Consider the following 20,910-nt stretch of genomic DNA (forward strand, 5'->3'; position numbering starts at 1 on the left):
AAAGAAACACAATAAAGTTAGAGGTTACCCAAAGAGGTAAGTTAGAGGAAGATGAATGAAAAAATTTAGACATCATGAATGGTTCCAAGTGTTCAGTGTGGAAAGAAACATGAAAAGAACAAAGACAATACCAGACTTGTAGACAGTGGAGGCTAAGGTACATACACATTTTATGATCCAGAGAGGTGGGCTCCCCTAAAAAAGATCATTAATGTGAGCGTAACTGGGGACTAAAGCCTTGTAATGCGAAGAAGACTTCCTGCAGTATGGCTTTAACAGATTTTGAGACTCTCAGTGTGCACATAATGCATTAAAAGACTTTCAGCTATACAACAGCCAAATTTGCCACTGTGTTAAGTCAACAATAGTTAAATCACAGCAGGACTGGGAAGGCATCCATAGTACAGTACCGGCAGTGCTGAGGGCAGAAATGGACTGGCACAATCTAACTTTGTGCTGGTTATGACAAGACCAGTTCGTAGGGAAAAACAAACATAGTTAAAAAAAACTTGAGCAACAAAAGATGATGTCACTTAGACACTATGAGAACTGAAAAACGGGTGTACTTATGTAGCATTGTGAGACAGTAGACCATTTTGAAACAGCCCAGTATAATATGAAAATATCATCATCACGTGAATGAGTAGTTATTAAAGGCCTTGGCCAGCAATATGAGGAACTGTGTTAATGATCTGGACATAGAAATAGCAGTTGGGAATCGTAAACAGACCACCCTGCATATGGTTCAGGACTGCTGAAAAGCATTCATCTCAGCCCTGCTGCAGTTATTAAAGTATTAACAAGAAAGCAAAGAATATTCATTCCAACTATTGAAAATAGTGGTCTATAGTGAGAAAGCAATGACAGAAACTGAGTCATATAGAAAAGTCAGACCTTCTTAATAGAAATGCACCTCTTAGATGAATATTTTTTTTTATTAGGAAGTTAAAGTGAAAGTGAATTCTTCAGGCAATAGGCTGATCTCCAAAACGTATATTGGAATTTGGGTCTCCAGACCCCCACTCCGTAGTGCTGAAGTTACTTGGCTGTAAAATGAGTACTTTAATCTTAAAGTGGATGTTTAGTTATATTCCTGAAATGGGAGAGCCCTAACACAAAAACTTGAAAAACTAGGTCTATAAAGTAGTTGTGAGAACATATTAGTATCATACCAGTACCCTAATTTTGGCCATTTTGGTGATTCTGAGGCTACCATATTCCCTTATTTTTTAATTTTAAAAATAATAATAATAATAATCCTAACAGTTTTGTTTTGTTTCCCTGGATGAAGAAAATGCTTCAACTTCAGAACTTTTTATGAAATCACGTACTTGGGAACTAGTTATTCTTTCTAAGGATTTGCATCAATTGACAGCTGCAGAATATCACCTGGGAAAGAAGTTACTACCTATTACTAGCAATTGAGAACATATTGCTTGATTTATCAGTAAGAGCATGTTAGTGTACTGAAAAGGAGCTACTAGCTGTGCTCTTTGGAATGAAATCATCACATCGAGGTAGATGTGCTTTGTACCTCAGGTGAGGTTTGATCATGAGCTTCAGAAAGCATCATGAAAGAGCCACCACTGAAAGCATCCAGGTGACTAAAATGCATATTGTTCAGCTTCCAGAGCTGTCAGTTGAAGTTAAAGTCTTGCCCCTGAAATCACCAGGAAAGCAAAAATATAGTGACCAAGATCATGTCTCAGCTTACAACACAGATACCACTCCCTATGAGGAACATGAGACAGACTTCCAACATGATACAGTATATACACTGCTGTCATGAGAGACTATACATAATCCAAAAAAACCCAATGAGTTGACAGACAAAGGCAATGTACATGGAAGGTGTATCTTATATGTCACAAAGTATTTTGGTACTTCTAATGTGTTGCAGTAGCTTAGAAGATCATAAAAGCAAGGTTCTGTCTACAAGATGTGTCTACAGAAGGCATAAAATGATAGCTGGAATACAGAAACAATAAGATTAAGAATAGCAAAGCAATGTAACAACCTGGTACAAAAGACAAGCCGAAGCTCTGAAGCCATGATAACAGAGGACTTGTTTTGGCTTGCCATCTGAAAACCACCTAACGATGGAGCAAAAAACCTAAACTGCATTGCAACATAGAATACATTCCACAGCCATCTGGATTAAGAACAGAGAGACTAAGTTAGAAAAGGGAACATACGGTAGTGCAGCCAGACAGCTTCAGCCACTCTGAAAACCCTCATCGTCTGTGGTACTCTGTTAAAAGAACTGGAACAAAACTAAGCAGTATAGCGGATCAGTCCAACAGCACTCAAAAAACAATAACATAAACAAAAGAATTTCAAATTTCTTATCAACAGCAGTGACATAAACAAAAAACGTCTATCTTTAAAAGATCATGCACTGGAATGTGACCAAGCGTCACAGGAGAGATGAGCTCCCTTAGATAAGTGTGACAATAAATTTAAAAAATGACAAAATAACAACACAAAAAGTTGAAATAAAGGATATTAGATATTAGATAGATACGAGAAACTTAAGCATCAAACAGTGAATTATGCAAACAGTAGAGTGCAGAAGGCAGCATCTCTCAGTAGACCCTAGCATTGCAGCTAGACAAAGAGCTCCATCATTTCTTCATACATGGTATGGGAAACAAAGCAGCTGCCAACAGTAGAGGCCGTGTAATAAACTGATTATTCAAATCAGGTGTGCATATCATCCAAAATGAATGTCAGTGTTACTGTGCCTGGATTTTAACCCAAAATGTGGGATATGGGAAGGAGTTTACTGAAATATTCCCTAGTGCTTTCTTCCAGGATATCTCCATTACAAATTTTAAGTTATTTTATTTTTCCAGTAAATCATAAAAATATAAGGTCTGATTGACAATATTATATTGCCTAAATCATATTCGGAGACCAAATTCTCCAATTTTGTCCATAAAGTGAACCAGGTAAGTGGAAAGTTAAACTAGCACCAACAAATGATTTGGAGCGTTAAGAAACATACACCTTCAAAGAATCACAGAATGGTCAGTGTTGGAAAGGACCTCTGGACATCATCTAGTCCACATCACCCTGCTAAAAAAGCAGGTTCACCTGCAGCAGGTTGCACAGGATCATGTCCAGGTGGGTTTTAAGTATCTCCAAAGAAGGAGAATCCACACGCTCTCTGGGCAGCCTGTCCCAATGCTCTGTCACCCTCAAAGTGAAAGAGTTCTTCCTCATAGTCAGGTGGAATTCCCTGTGATGCAGTTTGTGCCTGTTGCCTTGTTGTCCTGTCACTTGACGCTGCTGAGAACAGCCTGGCCTCATCCTCTTGTCACTTGCCCTTGAGACATCTCAGTCTTCTCCAGATGAAACAGGCCCAGCTCTCTCAGCCTTTCTTCATAAGGGAGATGCTCCAGTGCCCTCATCATCTTCATAGCCCTCCGCTGGACCCTCTCCAGCAGTTCCCTGTCTCTCTTGAACTGGGGAGCCCAGCACTGGACACAGCTTTACAGATGGGGCCTCACCAGGGCAGGGCAGAGGGGGAGGATGGCCACACTCCTCCCAGTTACCCCCAGGATCCCATTGGCCCTATTGGCCACCAGGGCACACTGCTGGCTCATGGGCTGCACTCCCGGGTCCTGCTCTGCAGAGCTGCCTTCCAGCAGGTCAGCCCCAGCCTGTGCTGGTGCATGGGGCTGTTCCTCCCAAGGTACAGGACCCTCACTTGCATTTGTTGAACTTCATTATGTTCCTCTCCACCCAACTCTCCCGCCTGTCCAGGTATCACTGGATGGAGCACAGCCATCAGACACTCCCTCCAGTTTTGTATTATCAGCAAAATTTCTGGGGGTGTGCTCTGTCCCTTCATCTAGGTCACTGATTAATAAGTTGAAAAAGAGTGGACCCACTACTGATCCCTGGGGAACATGGCAAGCTACAGGCCTCCAGCTCAACTGTGCTGCTGATCACAACCCTGTGAGCTCTCCCATTCAGCCAGTTCTTAGTCCACCTCACTGTCCCCTCATCTAACCTGTACTTCCTGAGCTCACTTGTGAGGATGCTGTGGGAGACAGTGTCAAAAGCCTTGCTGAGGTCAACATAGACAACATCCACTGCTCTCCCCTCATTTACTCAGCCAGTCATTCCATCGCAGAAGACTATCAGATTGGTCAGGCATGACTTCCCCTTGGTGAATCCATGCTGCCTACTCCTGATAACCTTCTTTTCCTCCCCATGCTTGGAGATGACCTCCAGGTTGGCCGGTTTCATCACCTTTCCAGGGAGAGGGGTGAGGCTGACTGGCCTGTAGTTTCCTGGGCCCTTCTTCTTGCCCTTTTTGAAGACTGGAGTGGCATTGGCTTTCCTCCAGTCCTCAGGCACCTCTCCTTTTCTTCATGACCTTCCAAAGATAATATAGAGTGGCTTGGCAATAACATCTGCCAGCTTCCTCAACACTTGGGGGTTCATCCCATTGGGGCCCAAGGATCTGTGGCTGTCAGGTTTGCTTAAGTGATGAATAATGTGATCCTCCTTGACCAAGGAAAAATCTTCTTTTCTCCAGACTGGCTCTCTTGGCTCCAGGGTCTGGGATTCATGAGGGCCTGCCTTTAGCAGTAAAAGCGAAACAAAGAAGGCATTCAGTAACTCTGCCTTCTCTGTGTCTTTCATCACCAGGGCACCCACCTCATCCAGCAGTGGGCCCACAATTTCCCCAGTCACCCTTTTCCTGCTGATGTACTTGAACAAGCCCGTCTTGCTGGCATTGACATCTCCACCAGACAGGCCTTCCTCTTTTCCTCCCTGCATGTTCTGACCACATCCCTATATTCCTCCCAAGGGGCCTGTCCCTTTTTGCACATTCCATAAACCTCCTTCTCCTGTTTGAGTTTTGCCAGAGGCTCCTTGCCCATCCATGCAGGCCTCCTGCCCCCTTTGCTTGATTTCTTACTCATGGGGATGCACTGATCTTGAGCCTGGAGGAAGTGATGTTTGAGTATCAGACAGCTCTCTTGGACCCCTGTACCTTCTAGAGCCCTAACCCATGGGATTCCTCCAAGGAGGTCCTTAAAGAGGCCAAAGTCAGCTCTCCTGAAGGCCAGGGTTGCAATCCTACTTGTTGCCCTGCCTCCTCCACACAGGATCCTGAACTCCATCACCTCATGCTCACTGCAGCCAAGGCTGCCTGCACCCTTCACATCCCCAATCACCCCTTCTTTTTTTGTTAGTACTAGGTCCGGCAGGGCATCTCACCTTCTTGGCTCCCTCCTCCACTACCTGGATCAAAACTTTATCAGCAGTGCTCTGCAGGAACTCCAGGATTTTCAGTTAAGGGAATCTACAAGTATTCTTTCTCCCACTGTATGCCTGAGTCTTTCCATGGACTACTTATAACTAATCATATTTCTAAATAACTGATCTTATATATAAAAGGGGATGGGAAGAAATTTGTTCAGAAACATCACAGGCACAAGAGAGTTGAAGGTAGTCTGCTTAATCGTAAATGCATATTCTATCTATTCAACTTTGCTTAGTGTTGTTTGTTGTACAATAAAGAAGCCACTTTACATTGGCTCCTGTCATATGTCCATGGGAAGAGTAAACCATTTCTTTTTTAGTCATGGGAGCAAATGAATGCCACCATCCCTGGCAGGGAGCAGCAAGTGTAGGGCAGCTTTGCAAAGAACTAGCTGGGAGCTTAGGAATTCCAGTTAGGAGAAGCTGGAAGACTGAAAATGGCCAGGGAGAGAAATAAACAGTCTAGCTGTTGTACTTCTGCTGTAGAGCAGTTCAGGCATCTGAGTGCATGCAAGATCCTGAACTGACAGTCACTGCCCTCCAATTCTTGCTGTTGGGCACAGAAGAGTCACACAGTGTCTCTTTGTGTTAATAGCCTGAAAATAGCATTACAGAGAGCTGTGGCAGCTGGTATGTTCTTCTTCAGGAACTCTTCTGAATCCCCCAGAAGACTCTAGAAACTGCAAACTAAAAGAGACATCTTGAGATAACTGGTATGATTACTATAGACACTTCACCTGCCTTTCTGGAGTTAGAAGAAACATTTTTCTGATGCTGTTCCTGTAGACCCTGCTGGAAATGGGAGCATTGCCTCAGGTTGTATCTCCCTTACCTAAAGCTTCGTGAAGGTTCATGACTGCAGCAAGAATTAGAAAAAGTGAATTCCACCTCTGTTTCATGGCCTCAGAAGTTCTCTAGAAAGGCAACTATGTAGAAATCATCTGAAAAATTATGTTAGCACAGGGAAGTCCCTAGCAGTGAACAAGTTACAACAAGTTTCTGAAAGGTTCTCTGCGGGGAAGAGGGACGAGTTGGAGCAACATGGCTGGAGAATTTCCGTGTGCTTCACCTGACAGGAAGTTAGGCCATTCGATAACAGAATAGTTTGTGCACGATGAAATTCAGATGAGAACTTACATCCTGGAGAGTCAGCTGACATTGCCACACTACATCTTTTCTTTGAAAGGCAACTTGGAGATCTTATGCTGTGAGCAGTCAAAGTTTGAAAAAAAAGTTTGAAAAACTCTAGTTTCTATAACAACTTAAAACATTTTAACCAAGTGGGTCTCAGGAACAAAATGGACATGAATATTCTCTGTTACTTTATGGAACAGGATGCCGTTATTGACATTTTTTGCAGTCAATAGAATTAGTACAAAGAGCTTCTCTAACTGAACTTACCAGATGTTTATGAAGGCTCAGGCATTCATATATATACACAATGGCTTTTATTGAGTACATAGAAATTTAATTATAGTAAAATATCATTACACATCTAAATGCACATTAGAAATAGAACAAAAATTGCCTACACCTATTGTATGGTCCAAAACATAAGTTAATATGTTTAAGGTAATAAGAGTCAGCATCCAAACAATTTTTATGTAGTTATAATTACTTTGACACAGAATTAGAAAGAATATGTAATGAAATTATAAGTGTAGTGTGTTTATAAGTTGTCATACTTTGCTTAATCATAGCTACAACATAAAGAGTGAAAATATAAACAGGAATAGACAACACAGATAACAAGGACATCTATATAAATATAACTAACAGCAATAAAATATAAATCCTGTAAAGTAAAACAATTGCTATTGTTAAATTTAATTGTTGATTTAACAATATTGTTAAATTGAAACTTCAGAATTTTAATGGATAAAAAATGGGAAGAAACTCAGATGTAAAGTGGTCTTTATTGGATTATCTGGGAATCTAATGGTTTGAAATTTTAAAACAATTTATTTTTACCTTTTGCAGTAAGAAAATAGTAGACATATGACTTGAACATGGATTCCCTGATACTCTAAATTTGTATTATTCCTCAAATCCCAATTATCTTCAAATTACTTGGAGATAAATAGAGATTTAAGGTAGTAAGACAATGGTAAACTTGCTCTGAACCAATATAAGTCCAGCATCTTTCTATTATGTTTATATATGGAATTGGGTGCAATAATAAACCCTGTGAGCCAGCACACCACTGTAAATGTTCTACATGAGTGCAAGCACTATTTGAAATAACAGTATTGAAAATTTGGAGAAAGGCAAAGTAAAGATAAAGATAGACAATGGCCAGATATATAAATTCTAAAAGTAATATTTGTTCAACTTCTTAAAAGGCCCTATTGTTATGTAGAATGTGAAGATACTATGCTCATCTTCCATAACAGATGGTTTAGGAACCATAAATCAGAATGAATAAGGCTTTTCTAATTTTATGGGAGTCTACTTGTAATTGCTTATTGGATAAGCATGAATGAAAAATTAAATAGATGTTTGTGTGCGTGTGTGGGTCTGATGACTTGATGGTGAATAAAAGTATTTCCAGTGTAACTCTAACTTAGAAAGACTAAAAAGCATGAACTGTCATCTGTCTCAATACATGTCCAGAAGTTTCTTAACTGTGCAAAATATCCTAATATTCCCTTTTGCAAGCAGCCTGTTGGAGTAAATCTGTGCCCAGTGTATGTCACAGTAATTATATAGAGGCAAATGTATCTAAATCTTGCTTTACATCAGCAAGGTCACTAATGTGATAATTACATTTCTTGAAAACCAGTGAAATTCAAGGCCACCTTTAACACAGAAATATTGCTTGCAGCTTTTCATCAGTTGTGGGGTTTTTTTAATGGATTTTCATGGATTCTATTGAATTTGCTTTCAAAATCTCTTTATGTCTGAAACGTAAAGGAAATGTTCATGGTGTTCTTTGCAGAACAAAACTGTCTTGTATTAGTAAATAATTTAAATAAAAACTACTTTGATAAAAGCCCTGTAGACTAATTGTTCATTGCCTGAAAAAAATAATCTTTTGTTTATTTTACCTTGGTTTCAATCTCTTAATTTATTCCAAATTTCCACTTGACTTGAGTGTTCTGGTTTCTGCTTCACCTACAGCATTCTCTGTGGTATCCTTAATCTTATCTTGATATTTTGGAGATAAAATTTGTGAATTAGCCTCTGCTAGCCTCTACTACTTCACTGCAGGATACTTCAGTCATAGTTGCTGAAGTACAGCCATATACAGCATACACTTTTTTCCATCTAATACTGTGTGACTTAATTTTTTTATTAAATCCTGCAGTTCATTTCAGTCCTTCTTCCTGACTACAACCAATAGGTCATGTCACCAGGGAAGATTTTAATTTTCTTTGTATCTTCTCTTTCAGAAATCAGTGTGGACTAGGTAGAATGGAAAATAGGTGGTCAAGTTAGCTGTATGTTATTGACGTATATGTGTTGCAAGACAAATCTGAAAGGCAAAGATTCAGATACCTTTTGTTCTATCTGCAACAGTCAGATCCTGTTCCCACTGAAAACTATTGAAGTCTTTCCACCGAGAACAGTAGGAAAAGGATTTGATAATACTCAAGAAGGCATCTGATTTATTAGAAGCCTTGTTTTTGTTTTTCCACACATAGAGATTTTGAATTTTAAAGTTTTACCTCTTAAGTTTTATACCATATTAATTAAGTTTTTTAATTCATTTGCATATTACCTTTTTAACAAAAGATAAAACTGGACCCAGGCCTGTTAAGATCATTGTACGGGTTGGATATTTTTTCTTGTCATTAAAATGTCTATTGGAATGGAATCCAACTGGGAATGTGAAGTTGTGTAACCACTCTATTATAGGAATTTTAGGTGTAATAGTTTCTGGAGTTTTTAATAGGTTTTTAATAAGGCATTTTCTGTCTTATTATAGTGGATTGCATAGACCTTTTCTAGAATAGCTGATTCTATTTATTGCTTCTGGATCAAACTAAAGTCCTTTTGAATGTACATCTTTTGTTTCACTGTTCCTGGAAACTGTCAAATAGATTTTGTCCATAGTTACAGCAGAGAAATTTCAGTTAATTTTTGATTTCATAAAAAAATTTAAGTTTTGCAAAGGAAACACAGCAAGACCTGGACAGGCGGGAGAGTTGGGTGGAGAGGAACATAATAAAGTTCAACAAATGCAAGTGAGCATCCTGCACCTTGGGAGGAACAGCCCCATGCGCCAGTACAGGCTGGGGCTGACCTGCTGGAAGGCAGCTCTGCAGAGCAAGACCCGGGAGTTCCAGTGGACAGCAAGTTGCACATGAGCCAGCAGTGTGCCCTGGTGAGGCCCCATCTGGAGTGCTGTGCCCAGTACTGGGCTCCCCAGTTCAAGAGAGACAGGGAACTGCTGGAGAGGGTCCAGCGGAGGGCTATGAAGATGGTGAGGGCACTGGAGCATCTCCCTTATGAAGAAAGGCTGAGAGAGCTGGGCCTGTTTCATCTGGAGAAGACTGAGATGTCTCAAGGGCAAGTGACAAGAGGATGAGGCCAGGCTGTTCTCAGCAGCGTCAAGTGACAGGACAACAAGGCAACAGGCACAAACTGCATCACAGGGAGTTCCACCTGACTATGAGGAAGAACTCTTTCACTTTGAGGGTGACAGAGCATTGGGACAGGCTGCCCAGAGAGCGTGTGGATTCTCCTTCTTTGGAGATACTTAAAACCCACCTGGACATGATCCTGTGCAATCTGCTGCAGGTGAAAGAGGTCCTTTCCAACAGTGACCATTCTGTGATTCTGTGATACGTGAAAAAATCAAGCAACCCTACAGAGAGGCAAAAAGTGTTTTTAGGGTCACTGAGAATGCTGTGCTTTTTGCTTTTCTTTTTTTTTTTTTTTTTTTTTTTTTTTTTTTTTGCCAAAAAGTCACACAGCACAGTATTGATTTTTTGTTTCTTTCATTTGAAATAAATTTGGAAATCCAATTTTCAAGAAACCCCATTGAAATTGCTGATTTTTTTGTTTATTCGCTTATGGTCACATAGTGAAATGAGTTCTGTTACTTTTTAACAAAAAATTTGAAAGTTGAAATATAGTTTTCTGGTCTCTTATATGACAGTGGTTAGTGTCATTGTTCAGAGCCACAGAAAGTAGGTTTTTTGTTGTCCTTCTCTTAAAAAACTGCCATACCATCAATAGAAATGCATTGTATGTAGCACTTGTGTTGTCTTCTTTATCAGTGCCACCAAGGAGTAATCATTACTCTCCTTTGCCAAAAAAAAAAAAAAAAGTGGAAGTGGAAATCTGAATGATAGGTTCATGGTATTAGGTGAGAATTTGACTTTCTGTACCACTCACAGTTCCAGCATTTCAAAATATAATTCTCAGGAATAAGGACAAAGTAAAATCTTGAGAAAGGTTCTAATGCAGAAATTATGTGAGTAAAATTGAAAATGTCCAAATACTTTCAATTACTTCTTTTTATTAATATAAAAACCAAGGAGCAAAATGTACAGAATTAATGAGAATGTTTCCACTGGATTCTACCTCCTTTGCTGGGTTAGCACTTTTTCAACCAGCTCTGGGTTATTAACTGCAAATTGCAAGCCCACTTGTGGCAATGATTTTTTTCTGTCTTCTCTGCAGTAGTCATTAGTGCTTCCATGTCAATGGTGATTCTTTCATAGAGCAGCGCTAAGCAGGTTCTAGTGAAACAAATGATGGGGAAATTGTGTGCATCCACAAAGGGCAGGCAAACACTAAGGGGAACACCAGGGATGGGTTGCCTTCCTTTAAACTTAACCACCAGAACTGCTCAAGCAGCAAAATTTCACATGAAAGGTCTCAGCTTTTCCTGCTGTTAGGCTCCCCACCACTTAAAGACAGGCTACTTTAAAGATTTTGTTAGAAAGTTACTTCTGCTTGCAAAGTGTCAGGGGATGCTGCAGCTAATAAGAGGAATAACAGCATTTCTTGAACAAGTGTCTGAGCTGTGGGAGAAAAAGACCTAACAGGGCAAGTGTTGTGTGAAATGTATTTACCATACACAATGTCTGAAATATGTGAAAGGGGAGTATTTTTAAGAACAAAGAATCAATCAAAGAGGTAAAAATGGGGGAGGGGGGGAGAGATGCTTTTTTTTTAGCCCTGCTTTCTTCATTCCACCTCTAAATATGCAATTCTTTTACTAATACTCCTTTTATAATGAAAATATGAAGTACACCTCTGCAGAAGTAATCTGTAGGAAAGAAAATGCTTTAAGGGTACAAGTTGTTACATAGTTCAATGTCAAAATTACTCTATTTTCTCCACTCGTATTTTAAGACTGTATGGATCAGAGAAGACTGTGACAGCAATAAAAGATGAATCAATGAGCCAAAGGCAGTGCTTCTAGAAGGTATTTAATGTCATTTTCCCTCACATCTGTACACAGCTGTAGGTTCTTTGCTATATTTTACTGTGGTATTGAGAAAGTGTTCTACACACACTATCTTACCAGGTATGAATGAGCTTATGGGAGGTGACAAGGTGTTGATGTTTCTCTTGCACTCTGCATTCCCTGAACTCTCTGGAGTCCTCAGCTTCTAAAGGTCCCAGCAGCAGGGTCCACAGCTACAGTGAAGGAGACACTAAATAAAATTTATGCAAAAGAGAAAAGTGGGTCTAGAGAACAGTTTGGTGTCTGGCAACTCATCCAGCTCTGCTGGACAGATCTGTTATTTTCTTGATATATTTTCTTTCTTTGTTGTTTTTCGAAGTTGCAAGATGCCAGACAAGGTCATTAAGCAAAAGGAAAGTTTCTGGCTTTCTGGTTTACTGCAGGGTAAGTATAGATCACAGTTCAGAGAGATATATAGAGTTCATGCTAATAGGTTTACTGTTTTGTTTTATTATATTGTTTTTGTTTTCCTCTTACTCGTTGATACTCTATGTTTAGGTCTCATAAGCCCACTGACATTTTTCAAACAAGAACAGACAAGGAAAAGAGAATTTAACACTCTGTAGGACTCTCCTTTCAGGCTAAGTGTAAAGGCACTGCTGCAGACTTTTCGCTGCATCAGTCTCCCTGGGAGCCTCATTCAATAAGGAAGTTGCTCTTGTCTCAATTACTAGTTTATTTTGAGTTATTCCGTCAGTCCTTTGCCCAGCTAAGGACAAGGCTGCTACTAAGGAAAACAAGCCTACGTAGCCACCTCTTCTACTTCAGCTCAGCAGCAGAGTTCAGGTTGCTCTGTGCCACCTGATCTAGCTGAAGACATCCCCACTTGTGGCAGAGGGGTTGGGGTTGGCTTAGATGACCTTTAAAGGTCCCTTCCAGCCCAAACCATTCTATGATTCTCTCCCCTGCATTCGGGCACTAGCCAGCATCACCTTTTCTCAAAGAGCACTCACTTCACCTGAGGTAAGTAACATGCTGCTTCCTTGTAGGCAGAAGATGTGGAGTATCACAGCAGTGCGCTTGCCGTCAGCTGTAGGAAAGAGGGAAAGCAAGGCTCGCTTTGTTGCAAATGAGCCAGAATTTGATTGAATGAAAGGCAAGGATGGAAAAAAGGAATATTTTTTCTGTCTCTGAGGACATACAGGATTTAGGAGGTCCTTTCTCAGGAACCCAGATATAAATAAAAGCCTTAATCCTTTCTACAGTCTTGAAAAGTATATCTTTTTCTTCAGGTTCCTGCCTGTCTTTAACTAATTAATGGCAGCTGACCCAGCCTCAGCTCACCCATCAATTTTTAGAGAAGTAAAGATTGTATATATTTATACAAACATGGTATAGTATCATGCCAGGGAAGCAATTAGCCTTCAGCAAGAGGGCTATTTGCTTCAATCTTTGAGTGTATACTCTTCTAATACAGCTATACCTATTTGCTTTCAGGCACTCAGCCTCTGTCACATTAATTGCAGTTTACTGTGACACTTGTAATTTATTCTTGCCAAGATTTATATTCATCTGCAATACCATTAGTTGTATTTGTTGTTAGCTTTAAACTTTTATAAATACCACAGAGATGGCAAATAGTGTGAAGGAAAATGACTGATGCATGAAAGAGTATTAATATCTGCCTGGAAAGATACACCAAAGTTCTTCAGGGAATGTCTCATCCCCCATAAGGTAACTGTTAAGGTTATCTTGGGTTTTGAGGCTGATTCCTGAACTGTATTGATTCTTTATGTTTAGTCCTTTAGGACTGAAACTTTAAAAATTGATGTTACTATGAGAGTTGTAACTCATGTCCCTCTCTGCTGATGCTCCCATCTATATTTTGAGTAAATGAAAGACAACTAAGACGTAGTTTTGACCCTCTGAGGCTTTCACTGAGGCATCTCTGTGAGGAAGAAATGTCTTTTCTTACCTAGGAGTGAAAGCATCCTTTATGTTTTGATGCTCAAAACCCAGAAACTGATATCTGTATTGTCATGCATAAAAACACTGAACATGAAAGGTGATACCTCCATAATCTACATCGGTTTTGCAAATATGTTTTACATTTTTGGGGAAATGGAAGGCAGATAGTACCACAAAGGGGGAACCAGATAAGTCCTAACTGTGAGGTTCCCACACCATGTCAGAACAGTAGCTTTCTAATGCAAATCTTAAACAAAAAATAAAAGCGTACAACCACCTACATCTATCTTTTTTTTGTTCTTTTTCTTTTTTTTTTTTTTTGTCAGTGGTACATAAACAGACCAAAAAAAAATAGATACCTCATCAAGAAATCTTTAATATGAATAGCAACATATCGTGCATGATTAGGAAATCTATACAGCTATTAGCTTGTTTTCGTGCACAGACTAGAAATTTAATTAGTCTCGGTCCAGCATTCCTGTAGTAAAACCCACAGCTTTCATTCTGATGGTCCTAGAAAGGTTTCATCTCCTTCCTTTTCTCATTTTGCTGTGTACACCAGACTTTGCTCTTTTGAAATTTGATGGCTACATACTGTAGAGTTCCTAAAATAACAATAAGGCAAGCAAAGCAGAAGGAGGTTAAGCACAAGTGATACAGTATAAACATATGTTCAAATATTTTGGCAAATGAATGGGCTTTCAAGCTCTCTGCATAGACACACAATTACCTTTCATACAAAAGCCCTCGTTAAAGTGTTTCAAAGTTCAAGGTCTTTCAGGAAAGACTTACCCACATTCAGTTGCCTCTCCAGGTAAAATTTCAAACACAACCCTTTCTATATATTACTAAAATGGTGAAAAATATGAAATTTTCTTTCATATCTCAAAAATCCCTGTACACTTTACCTCTGGTCTGTGCCATTTAACATAGACTGGTGAAGGGGACTTCTTTTAGCATCATAACGTCAGAGATTGGTGTCTGTGACCCAACAGCATGAAGGTAAATGCGTAACAAATTTTGAAAAAAGTATGGGTGACTGCAAATGAAGGTTTAGATTGTCTTAGTCACACTAAACGACAATGTGATTCATGGATAGTGTTGGCAATTGTCTTCAGGCTTGATCCTTCTTCCTAACAGACTGGTATCAGTGGGATTCTTGCTATCAAGGGAAGTATTATCAAGATCCGGTCATTTTCTATACAGAGCAGCAATATGAATTTGATTTTGGTATTTACAGGAGGGTAATGTTTGTAGGTTCTTATAACTTTATGATTTATCTGCAGTTTAGATGAACTGGTAATCGTTTGTGATTATAGTACTTAATTTTGTTGTTAAAAAGTAACCTCTATTCCTCAAACAGAACTGTGAAACTTTGTCCTGCACATTAGTAGTCCAAGGAAAAGATTTTGTTGTGTGCATTGAACCTGCACTTGCACACAAGTTTAATCATAATTTTGCAGCCAGTATAGCAATAGTCTGAAATAAATACATGATTATGGACAGTGAGGTAATTCGCACTTTGAGAATTCAGCAAAACAAGGGCAATTTGATCATGCAGGTCATCTGGCTGTTTGATCTCTTAATCTGTTGATGTGAAGAGTGCATGAGTGTAATCCTGAGGCTAACAAATTCTTATTTAAAACCCCTCAGCTTTTGGTTGATTATGTGTCTAAACTTTCACTTGAGTGCAGATATATTAAACCTTATGTAGCTCACAGCTGTGCTTGCAGAGGATTCCATAATGAGGGTCAGACCCTGTTTTTTTCCTGTCCAGCTCTACAGGTATTCGTACAGGTATGAGAATCCTATTTTGGACAGAGACTGGAAAAAATATGATTTTAGTTCACGTGTTTTAATCTCTTAATTTTCTTAGTATTTATAATCCTAGGTGTATAAATATGCATACACAAAGGCTAATAAAAGGAGAGGACTAAAATGGGGGGGAAAAAAATTTCCCAGTTCCACACTTGTCAGTTTTCTAACAAATGGATTGATCCAGCAGCTGTTTTCATTACTGTGACTTGCAGAACTACCATAACTCAGACTTGTTTATAAAATGGTTATTCCTAGTGATGACAAAGATGATGAAATAAAGCTTTGGGACAGCAAGAATATATGTCAACACATTTAATTTCTTGGTATAAAGCTGAAGTAGTCTTGCCTACATCAAGATAACCTCCCAAAAGAAGAGCATGACTAGTACAAAATATAGAAGAGAAAAGTGAAGAGAGAGTTCAAAGAGTTTTTTTGGTTTGGTTTTGTTTTTTAATTGTTCATTGAAAGGTTCTCTTCAAAGCTGAGAGATGGTGGAGGGAAATTTTCTCAGACTGCTTCCAATTGCTGCAGTATGAAACATACTTTATGAAACCTAGAACTATATCAATTTATTATCTTTCTGAAAAGAAAATGGAGAGAGAAGGAAAAAGAGGACTTGTAACTCATACACAGCATTGCTATTTAGTTTTCAAAATGCACTTAATTCTTTCAGCTTAGAGGACTGAAAAAAATGCCAGTGGTATGAATTTTTAAATCTATCTTAAAAGTTTATCAGCTTTTCCTAAAGGTTACAAAAAAACTTCGGGCTTAATCATTTCAACTTATAATGAATGTATTTCATGACAGCTTTGCTTTTTAATTTTGGGGAATACCTGTGGTGGAAACAGAAATAAACAGTGACGTGCATGATCTCTATGACTTTGTATTCTATTCTTGCCAGTGATAATGATTCTCTTTAAAGAAGATTTATCTGTCTGGGGAATCAAGTGGTTGTAATTAAGGGTTCAACAGTGAGTTCCTTAACAGAGAAAACCAACACTGAGAAAAAATGCACAAACACATTTGAATTACAGCATCTTGAGGATTGTTTTAATGTCTTTCTTAATAGTTACATAACAGTGAAAAGAGAAGGACAACTGTTTGCAGTTGTCATGATTTAACCCCAGCTGGCAGCTACACACCACACAGCCACTCACTCACCCCCACCCACCCCCTACCCCTTCGTGTTGATGGGATGGGTGACAAAGCAAGAATCAGAAGAGCAAAAGTGAGAAAACACACAAGCCGAGATAAGGACAATTTAATAGGCAAAGCAAAAGCTGCTCACACAAACAAAGCAAAGCAAGGAATCCATTCAGCACTTCCCATGGGCAGGCAGGTGTTGCGCCATCTCCAGGGAAGCCGGGCTCCGTCACATAACCGTTACTTGGGAAAGACAAATGGCATAACTCCGAATGTGCCCCCTTTCCTTCTTCTTTCCCCAGCTTTATATACTGAGTATCATGTCATACTGTCTAGAATATTACTTTGGTCAGCTGGGGTCAGATGTCCCAGCTGTGTCCCCTCCCAGCTCCTTGTGCCCCACCAGCCTACTCGCTGGCGGGGTGCGGTGAGAAGGAGAAAAAGTCTTGAGTCTCTGCAAGCACTGCTCAGCAATAATGAAAACATCCCTGTATTACCAACACCGTTTTCAGCATAAATCCAACAAATAACTCATACTAGGTACTATGAAGAAAATTAACTCTATTCCAGGCAAAATCAGCACAGCAGTCAATTCTTCTCTACAGCTATCACTTCTGTTGACAAGGAGGAAGTTCTCAGGCTTCATGTAATGTCCAAAAAACATTCTTCAATGAAATAGCACCAGTATCACAAAACTGTCATTTATACTTTCTCCTGCCTTGGCTTGCTTCCAGGCAAACTCATCGAAAATATCCTGGCTGGAGCCAAAATGCATCATGTACTTTTCTAATATGCATTTCCTCAGGAAAGATGCAGTGGGATATCATCCCTTAAACTACTTGAAGTTGTCTTGATAGAAGCAAACCAAGGTTTATTTTGTTCTGAAATAATGCTGGATTGAGAATAGTAGAGGAATGAAGTTTTGATGTGCTTTGGGTTAATGCAGGTGCAGAGAATGTGAAACTAAGAAAAGATTAATGTTATTAAAAAAAATAATAATTTGGAAGTAGTATAGAGCTGACTGTCTTCATCTCAGTACAACTGGTGTGTCCTAGAGTGATAACCATGGCCTATACATGGTTAACGACATTGTTTATCACTTTGCCGTTTGTGGAATTCAAGGACACCCAGCTGCACTGGGGAGAACACCCTCAAAACGAAGCACAGGACATGGGAGTGAGGAGTGCAGTTTCCTAGTCTTTCCAACCGAACATTGGTCTCCATAGATTAGATACCTTTTGTAGATGTTCAGGTCTAAAAAATGAGGAGAATATTAGTATTTGTATATATATTTGTTGCAATTGTTCCAGCCTCTTTGTCCTCTAATATAGTCTTCTAATAAAGGAAAAGATAAGGAATACTAGACTAGTTCACGTAGAAAGGGCACCATCACTGGCTCTCCATTGTTAAATGGGTACAGGCCAGGAAGGGCTTTGCTAGTCTTAATAAAAATTCCAGTCCAGCAACAGTTATTCCCCTCCTTCAGCTGGAGTAGGGAAGAGTGAGCAGTTTTTCAGGGGCATTGTACAGCAAGGGAGTGGTGGCCCTTTCTGGCAATAGCTGCAGAGGCAGAATGGCAGTGGGAGCACCTCTCCACCTGGGCACTGTGCTGAGTCTGAGCTTGAAAAGCCTTGGAAGTAGTCCTCGTGCCTGAAATTTCCAGGTTGTCTGATGATGATGGAAAAACTGAAGTCCTTGTTTCTTCTACCTGGGAGCACAGGCATGGAGTTGTTCTCCCTTGAAAGCTTTCTCCTGGGCATGAATGTAGCTGGGGTACTGCAATGTCTTGACTTCTGTCAAAAACAACTTCAGGCTGAACCTGCTTTTGTGCCTGCAAGCTTCAGGGATGACTTGAGCAAATCTGAGAAGCAGATGGACTACAGGCAGCCAGGTCCTTTGGGTGTGTGAACCCCTGTGTCCTTGAGATGAAGACATAATTTGTTAAATAAAGCACTTCCTATAAAGCATTTCAGATACAGCTATCAGTCCCAGACACATTCACATATAGAAAAATATCAACTATGTAAAAGAAATCATCATCATCATCATCATCCTGTTTTTCATTCCTCTAAGAAAAAAAATTAAACAAGGTGGCATTTTTTTTTCTTAATGTCACTCATTTTGCATTGTTTGATGAAAACAAGGCAATTTTCACAGCTGAAGACATCATTTTGATACACAAATTGTATCAACGCATACATTTCTCATTGCTTTATTCAATACTCCTCTTTTATTACATGCTGAACATAATATAATCAACCTTAACAGCATGTCCAGCTATTAAATCCACATGGTTTTCACAAGTAGCAGAAATTCTCCAAAGGCTGCAGGAATGAATGCTTATTCATTCATTCATTCACATTTCTTTTGCAGTTGGTGTAACCTCTAGGTTCTTTCCTCTGTGTGACTGATTAGGCATTATAGCAATTCAGCTTTAAAAGGTATCACCATAAGATTGCTTGCTTGCTTGCTGTGGGAAGCAAGTGCAAAAGAGTATTTCTGCCTACATATTGGGTTTTAGAGGTGCAAACTTTGGACTGATTGGGTAAAGAATAATGACTATCGGCCTATTCAGATGTGAACATTTTGAAAATTGGTATATACTTTATTAAGAAACTTTTATCAGTCTTCTTTACCAGTGCAATTAGGGTTCATCAGTCACATACATCCTTACATACTCTGCTGCCAGATGAACAAAAATATCAGTTCTTCTTTTACACAGAGTCTAAAATTCCCAAGCAAGCCAAAATTACCACGGTTGAGACTTTAAAAACACACCAACCATCAGAATAAAGTTGTGAGAGCTGATGACACTGCAGCTACTTTACAGTAGAAAACAAAATCCAGTGTTTAAAAGGACTCTTAACATTGCATCTGAAGAATGCTGTACAGGCATCCTTTCACAAAGCCTCTTGTATAGAGTCCCTCCAGCGAGTGGGGTAGAGAGATGCTCTGTGTACTGTTTTAGGTTAAATGGGAACATCTTTGGTTGTAGATGCTCCAGAACACTTTATGTTCTTTGTCTCATTTCTAAAGCATGGAGTGCAATTGCAGTAGTACCCTAGTCTCTGTTACCATATTACAATGCAACTTGTTTCATACCCAAATTACATCTTTATCTATTTCATATGTTCCATGCTCTTACTCACAGACACCCTGTTAAATGATAGTGTAGCCACCTAAAAGTCAAGCTGCTGTAATAACTAGATGTTAGCTATCCACAGCACCCAGTCTTCCCTTTCACGAGTGTAGAACAGTTGGCTTTTCAAATGCAAGAGGAAACCTGTATGTATGTATTGTGCAAGCCAGGTTACAGAGGATGTACATTTTATTTGGTATTGTCTAAGGAGTACTATTTTTGAGGAGAGGCTGGCAAAGAAATTGCCAACAGGAAATAGCAAATACATGCTAAATGTGTAATACAGGTGGCAGCAGCCTGATTGGTGTAATGCAGGTTCCCCTCTGCCTAATCTATTTCTAGACTGGGCTAACACAGCGAAAAGGAGAGGGAGTCTGCTCTCTGAGCCACTTCATGCTCTTGCCATCTTGCCAGGAGCAGCTAGCTGTAACACATGGTTATGATTTGAATGCTTAGAGATCACTGGGACTGAACACGCATGAACAAATAGAATGGAAAACCATTACAACTATCCAGGTTTTCTGCGGGAACAGTGAAACACTTCATTATTCCGCAAGAAAATTTCCAAGTACAACATACACAGGCGTGAGTTAAAGAATGTGATGGGGTAACCACAGGTTTCCTAGAAGAGGAATATCTTTGTAAAGATGCAGAGGGAGGTTTACAGTAATGTTTGGGCAACATTATAGCTATCTTCTCTTCATGAAATGTAAATAAACAGGCAAAAACAGAGACTCCATAGTGTCTCCCTTCACTCTTTCTCCCCTTACATCTCTATGGTAATGACAGCAGACAGAAATAGACACCCTAGCTGAAGATAAATATTCCAGCTGAAGCACCCCTGCACATCTAGCTTGAAATTGCTGCATTACCTTCACTGCCCTGGGCAAGCAGCAGCCAATGCCAGAGATGAGCATTGCAGTCAGCACCCTTTGCTCACCCTGCCAGGAGCTGCCAGGTGCACAAATGCCAAGTGGCAGGATGGTAGTCAGTGAGTATGGCAAATACGCTCTTCCAATGGCATGTCCCACATTGTGCCCTGTCAGTCCTGAGCACTGCCAAACTGCTATTTCATTAAGCAAGACACTGCACTTGAATTAATTATGCAAAGAAGATGATTTATTTGCATAAAACACCAGGTTTCATTCTTGTTTCTTCTCCCCGCCCCCCCCCCCCCCCCCCCCCCCCCCCCCCC

General features: G+C 39.7%; 1 protein-coding gene across 1 annotated transcript in view; it reads left to right on the plus strand.

The window, feature by feature from the left end:
- Window positions 1-20,910, plus strand: part of LINGO2 (leucine rich repeat and Ig domain containing 2) — a 361,988-nt gene that overhangs the window by 44,510 nt on the left and 296,568 nt on the right. The window lies entirely within an intron of this gene.

This window comes from Falco punctatus (assembly GCF_963210335.1).
Source record: "Falco punctatus genome assembly, chromosome: Z".
NCBI classification, from domain to species: Eukaryota; Metazoa; Chordata; class Aves; order Falconiformes; family Falconidae; genus Falco; species Falco punctatus.